Here is a 7,718-nt window from a genome sequence, read left to right on the forward strand (position 1 = left end):
AGGGTAATGTGTGGACATTTTTGAAGGTTAGAGTGCCGTCAAAGTGGCCACTAAGTACATAGGCAAACCAAGGGGGGTGGGTTCCTATTGCCTGGAAACCCCCTCCAAGCCTGGGGCACTGTATAATTGAGGTGGCTGGACCCTGCCCTCGCTTCACACAGCTCTGCTTGTGAAGGGAGAGCTGCATGCAACTAACAGTAGTGCACACAGAATTGCCCATGTATATTATGGGGATAGGAAGAGTTGGAGAGCAGCCAAGCACTGTCTAATATTATAGCCACACCCCCATGCATGCTGGTCACACCCACTGGTGGCGTGGTGTGGAAACCCCCCTCTACAAATCCTGCGTTTGCCCCTAAAGTAAGTGGAGTATAGACTCATAATTCTCTAATTGTAAACATTTGAGTAACATCAAAGGCTGAACACATTTTTTTTTTTTTATATATATATATATATATGTTTGTAAAAGGATGTAAATTGTTTGGGGTTCACTCAATGACCCCATAACCACTAGCACTTATAGTCGGGAGCATTTCTGTTGCAGTTCTTCCGATGCTGCCATTTGCTTGTGTTCACGGTAAGTGAAAGCGTTGGGCTCAGTGTCCTCTGCTTAGAGAAGTTGTCACAAATACCATTCACAAATAGAGGTCTAGAACCAAGCACACTCACGCTATGATATGTGTGTTTGAGTTCTTCTCTACAGCTACAGAAAGAAGTGGTTTCCTGCCTAATATTGATGAGAACGGGGTTTATTTAATAAACTGATGTGAGTGTTGGAACACAACCACCAGATTCTGTCATGCATTTTATATAGTGTGGAAATTAAAGCGAAATTGCTTACAATGTGTTTGTTTTACATATGACGCTACTATTAAATGGAAAGCATTAGAAAGGCATTTATAAAATAGCTGTATGCCAACTTTATTGCTAAATGCTGCCACCTTTTGGTCACATTAAACCATAGGTCAGATATTCTTCCACAGAACATGTCTGAACAAGCTCAAATCACACATCATTGTATTTATATAGCACCACTGATTCCGCAGCGCTGTACAGAGAACTTGCATCAGTCCCTGCCCCATTGGAGCTTAGTCTAACTTCCCTAACATACACACAGAGAAAAAGACTAAGGTCAATTTGATAGCAGCCAATTAACCTACCAGTATGTTTTTGGAGTGTGGGAGGAAACCGGAGCACCCGGAGGAAACCCACACAAACATGGGGGAACATACAAACTCCTCACAGATAAGGCCATAGATGGGAATTGAACTCATGACCCCAGTGCTGTGAGGCAGAAGTGCTAACCACTGAGCTACATAGTGTTTTAGAGTGTTCTCTTTCCAATATCTAAAGCAAGAACTTTGTTTTGTATTTCTGATGCAATTTTTATGACTATAATTAATTGACCAATGTAGAAGATACATCATAGTGAGGGGGATGGGGGAAGAGTAATTAACTCTCCCAATGTATTCTGAACTTTGTCACTAATGTGATTATTTATTTATTTTTTAACTAAAGAACACAGAGCGTATGTTGAATATTGGTGCTGGTGTTGTATTTTGTTACACGGTGAGGCAATGTTCAGTACAATTGCTTATAATAATTGTCTAGAACAGTGATAGGCAAACTACGGCCCATGGGCCAGATCCGGCCCACTTAGAGGTTCTATCCGGCCCGCCAAAATATTTAAAAAAATTTCATTAAAATGTGCATAAAATTATTAGGGCCACCCCTGTGTGTCAGAACCTTCATTTTTATGCCTTCCCAGCTATTTCCTCCATTACACTTCATACTCCTTCCTAAATGGACACTTCATATGTCAATCACTCAAACACCTGCCCGCCCCCTAATGGCTGAAAGTCATGTGAGAAGAGATGGGCTGGGCCATATACTAAAGTGGATTTCGATTGGCTGCTGTGTTGTCAGTTAGTGGCTCACCAGAAAGACAACTGCAACAACCTGCTGAAATAAGTGGTGTCTGTACGTTCGCTGCACTTATAGAGGTAACACTGCTATATAACACCCTCCCGTCCCATTCAAAAAATTTGTATTATATATTTTGATATTTGAGTTTTTTATAAAATTATATTGGCCCGCCTAAAGTTTTTCTTTTTTATTTGGCCCGCTGATGAAAAAATGCCCATCACTGGTCTAGAAGGTGCCACAAAGCTCTGCAGCACTGGCCAATGAGAAACCAAACTCATAGAAACAACAAGGAAATGAGAGGTGGTCTGAGAAGGTACAGACCTGAAACAGCTTAAAGGGCCCTGCTGATAAAAGTTTATAATCTAGAAACAGGGCAATGTTGACTCCGTGGGAGCTGGAGGCACAGGATCTTAGCCCAGAGTACGTAGTATCTGGTGGGGGTAGGATAGCCTATATTGCAGAGGTGAGTTTTGAAACAATACTTGAAAGATGGAAGGGTGGGAGAGAGTCTGGTCAGGTGCAATAGGGCAGAGGGAGCAGCACGGGAGAAGTCTTGGAGGTGGGTATGAGAGGCTAGCAGAGAGAGGAAGCAAGGAGCATGTCAGGCAGATCTATGAGGGGGTGAATTAGAGTATCTCCTGATTAAATAAATGGGCTAGAGATCAGATTGGAGAAGGTTGCAGTAGTCAAGGTGGGAGATCATGAGAGAATGGATAAGTATTTGATAACTTCCTGAACATTGTGAGGGACTGAAGGTGTGAAGTAATGCTGAGGGCAGAGTCATGGGGGACTGAAGAGATGGTCAGTTGGGCACATGGAATAAAAGATGAGAGTGGTTAGGAGGGAGGAGAAGCCCCCCAGCACAGCCAGCCTCTATGTCTGCATACTTTTATGCATTGAGTTTCTGCCACATGATTGGCTGATTAGATATTTGCATTAACTAGCAGGTGTTCAGGTATACGTAAGAAAGTGGACAGTGAATGTTTATATATTAGGATCAATAAAGATACATACAATAGACAGTTTATTTATATAAATATTTATACATAGATTCAAGTTTTATTTTTATATTTATTTTTCTTAACTTTTCAGCACCCTGTACTTTGTTCAATGTTAAAAACCTGAAAATTAGCATTGTTCATGTATGTTTCTGTTAAAACACTTTATAAATATAAATAATAAACATTGTTTGTATTTTCGTCTCCCATGGTCAATAAAATAACATACCTTTACCTCTCAACTGTCCCCATTCCATCAGGATAGTCCTGATTTTAGGGGACTCTCCTGATCAGCCAGGAGCTTGTCACGGTATGAGGGACAGCTGGGACGTATTTCCACTCTTCACGTTACATACATGCTGTGTGAACCAGTTAGTGGTGGACTCTTTATATAAGGGAGGATGGGAGGGAGATGTAATTGGCTGAAGGGAAGTGCAAGATAGGCCCTCCAAGGTGCTGGCCACACCCACACATCACTGGCCACACCTCCGGTGGGACGGAACTTCTCACAATAAGCCCTTTATAATTTCAAGGACCTTGTGGCTCTTAATCTGGCCCAACCTCTGTTGATGAATACGGGTCTAGGTCCGCTCTGCTCTAACAGACAACACACTGCAGGATACGCCCAATACATATGTGGAATATAAAGTCGACACAGAAAAACAAAAAACAAAAGCAATGTCACCTGTTCTAGTTATAATTGACAAAACTTTAAAAAAATAAATATTTTTTTTCACTCCATAAACTACATTTATTTGGATGTTATTAATGTCTACTGTACATAAGATGCATTTATACAGTTGCTCCTGATTGCAAACACATGTTCTAGCAGCATATGTTGCTGTCATCACTAGTAATCAGCACTTACACCAGACTTGTAGATGGTACAAGTGATATGACAGAGTAACACGTACATTAGAGATGCCCAAAGCTTGAATCAGACGCTGCTGATTGCACTCCTCGAGCTTGGCACGCCCTTACTGTACACTGACTACGTGCATACGCCCATTTCCCTCACCGATCCGCCCCTGAAATTGTAGTCTGTAGTAGGGTCCTTTGCACTCGAAGATGATTTGGACGTTGCTGCACCCTGTGGCGTACGGTTTGTTTCTGGGCATGCGCAGAACCATTTTTCTCAGAATACGGCAGATATTAGCATTTCCGTTCCTTAATGAATCAGCCCTTTGTGTCTTATAGAGTAATATCTGAAATTCATCCCATAGTAAGGTATTTTCAGGTTTGTACCTAACTTAGTTATAACATAATTGTACCTAACTTAAATATTTGTCTCTCTCACTAACTGACCCAAGTGTGAGGAGGCCCCAAAGTCTCTCTATAACCTCTACCACTAACTGCCCCCAGGCGCGATTTGTCTGTTGGAGAGATGAGCTATACCAATATCATCATCATCATCATCATCATCATCAATCACTCCACATATCTCTTGTCACCTTCCTATAGTCCTTGATACAAATATAAGATAATCAGATACCAAAGGCTTTTGCAGTAATAGAAATAGAGGACTCCAGTTGTGGCTGGACTCTCTGCACTGATGGTCAAACAGAGGTTTATTGAGTTTGCTGGGACTTGCAGTACAGGAATATGGCCCATTCCTGATACAAAGTTACTGATTGAAGACAGTGAGAAAAGCCTCACAATTTGCTTAAAGTAAGAAATGGCTCAGTGGGTTAGTAGTCAGGTTCTTTACTTGAAATGATAGAGGAGGCTCTGGTTTGAATCCTCTGTCTAGTTTCATTTTAGTAAATTGAATGTTGCAGCAGCTGATTGAAGACAGTGAGAGAAGTATAAGTTATCTCAGCTGACTAGTAGTGAGGTGCCCATGGACAGTCATAGTAGAGGTCCTGCTTTGAATTCCGGGTGGTTTCTTTTCTAGCACGTTGCAACTGGTTGAAGTCGATGAGAAAAGTCTCTAAATATCACCAACAAATGTTCCATCCTGGTGGCGTAGTAGATCGGAGATCTGTTTACAGTGTATATGGATTCCTTGGTTTGAATCCCCAACCAGGTAACATTTAAGACACCTTTGATTTTACTCCAGGCCCCTTGATGGCATTGATAAAAGTCTCACTGCTCCTTACATCATGTACTAGCTCAGTTGGCCAGTGGCCATGATTGCTGACTGTGATGCTGGAGGTCCCAGTTCAAATCCCCAGACAGGTGTGATGGTCTTTCCTCTGCCATCAGCCTGCTCAGTGGGGGCTGGTTATTGGGTTCTCTCCTGGTGATGATGTGTTAAATTATTTGTCCAGCATTCTTTAATAAACATGGCTCTTGTGTCTAAAAGTACAACAGCCAAAGTTTGTAAAAGAGAACTCTTTCTTACAGTAGTCTATTCTTTTTCCAATGTTGATGGGAACTCTACTGTTAGTTGAGCCTTTTACCATTTGCCCATTATTCACTTACACTTACCTTCAATGTGAATAAAGACAGATCATCCTTCAGATAAGTAGGAAGACTCTTCTCAATAACCACCAGGTGCATCAACCAATGTACAACAGGGGATTTGAACCAGGACCTCAGCCATCTAACAGCAGGAGAGCACTTGGCTACTAGTCATCTGAGCCACCATATGGTGTCAGGAAGTTGGGAGACTTTTCTCAATGTCTTTAACAAGCCAGGTGTAAAATCCAAAGTACAAAGTACAAAGTACAAAGTACAAAAAGATACAGCTGTTTGTGCTGTGATTTGAACTAAGACCTGAACCATCTCTACAAGCAGAGAACCAGGATACTAGACCTCTGAGCCATCTTAAACTTATGTAAGCAGTTTTCCACAGTGTCATAATTTGTCCTTGTGCATCAGGCAAGGTAGTTAAAAGAAGCCTGTCTTGGGGTTCAAACCAGAGTCTCTACCATTAGCTGCAAACAGAGAACCTGGACATTAGCCTACAGAGCCAGCTTGCTTGCTGGGTATGGGAGGAGATTATGCTCAATGTCATCAACCAGCCTGGAACAACATCCAAGGTACTACCAGAATGCTGTCTGGGGGAACATAAACCAGGACTTCAAAATCTCTGTTAGTAGAGCACATGGGTACTAGTCCAGTGACCCAGCACAGTATCTTTAGGAGGTAAGACTTTCCTATATGTCATCTAAGTAAATGTCATCCTATATGTCATCTATGTGACATATCCTAAGTACTAAAATTATACCTGTCTGCAGATTCAAACCAGGGACTCTACCATCACTGGCAGTGACTTGCTAGGCCAGCTCCTACTTTTCTCACTATCACAAAGCAGCCTACAGACAAATCTTTCATGGTCATAAGAGATACCATCAATGAGCCCAGCTTCTCAATGTCATCAGAGACTAGTGCAACATACAAGATTCTAAACGGAAGTTTACCTGCAAAATCAAATCAGAGCCTCTACTACTGTCTGTGTATTCAAACTTGGACAGAGTTATCTTACTCCTTTCTGCTACTCAGCTAGTAGCTCTCCAAATATATATTATGCATTTGTGAATGGCCTGTATTAGTTTCTGCCACATGATTGGCTGATTAGATATTTGCATTAACTAGCAGGTGTTCAGGTATACCTAATAAAGTGGACAGTGAATGTTTATATATTAAGATCAATATAGATACATACAATAGACAGCGTATTTGTATATATATGTATATATATATATATATATATATATATATATATATATATATATATATATATATATTCCTTAAGTTTTCAGCACCCTGTATTTTGTTTAATGTTAAAAACCTGAAAATTAGCATTGTTCATGTATGTTTCTGTTAAAGCACCTTATAAATAAAAATAATTAACCATTGCTTGCATTTTTATCTTCAATGGCCAATAAAATCCCATTACCTCTCAACTGTCCCAATTCCATCAGGATAGTCCTGATTTTAGGGGACTATCCTGATTAGGCAGGAGCTTGTCCCGGTATGAGGGACAGCTGGGACGTATTTCCACTCTTCACTTTACATCCATCCTGTGTGAGCCAGTTAGTGGTGCACTCTTTATATAAGGAAAGATGGGAGGGAGATGTAGGTGTTTGGAGAGAAGTGCAAGATATACCCTCCATGGTGCTGGCCACGCCTACAAACAGCTGGCCACACCCACACATCACTGGCCACACCTCCGGTGGAACGGAACTTCTCATAATAAGTTCTTATCATTTTTAGCCTCAGGTCCATGTGGGCCATAATCTGGCCCTGTATTAGTTACTATAATTATTTTATGCAATGCTGTATAGCCAATATGTATTTAGTTCTTCACATCAGTCCCTATCTCATTACAGCTTACAATCTAAATTGGTAACATTCCAGGTAAAATTGTAGATACTTACGCACGAGGCTGTATGTTTTATCTGCTTGTGCGTGTGTGGTTTTAAAATTATAATTTAACCTGTATCTACACATTTTGGATTTCGGTAAGTTTTGTTAGACAACCCCTCTCCTGTTGTCTTTTTTTTTTTTTTTGCTGGCGGTGTTGTTCCCTGTGAGCTTCTTGTCCGAATATGCTTATTTATTTCATTTTTTAAGCTGAGCTTCCCATTTGGATGGGAATAAGCGTCCATCCAAATGGGGGGTACATGGGGAAGAGGCTTTGACCACCCTGCTCTATGCGTTTCCTCTCATAGTACAGCAATGGCAGTAAATGTGTTTGTGTGACTGCGGTAGTTAAATTAGTAAGTCCATTAGGGCAGAGATTTAAGTACCTGAAAGAAGCTCTAATTGCACAGCTCATGACAAATAACATGTATAAGGATGATTCTGCACAAATACCTAACACCACTAGAGGGAGCTGTGGGTTTG

This window comes from Mixophyes fleayi, chromosome 8 (assembly GCF_038048845.1).
Source record: "Mixophyes fleayi isolate aMixFle1 chromosome 8, aMixFle1.hap1, whole genome shotgun sequence".
Taxonomy (NCBI): Eukaryota; Metazoa; Chordata; class Amphibia; order Anura; family Limnodynastidae; genus Mixophyes; species Mixophyes fleayi.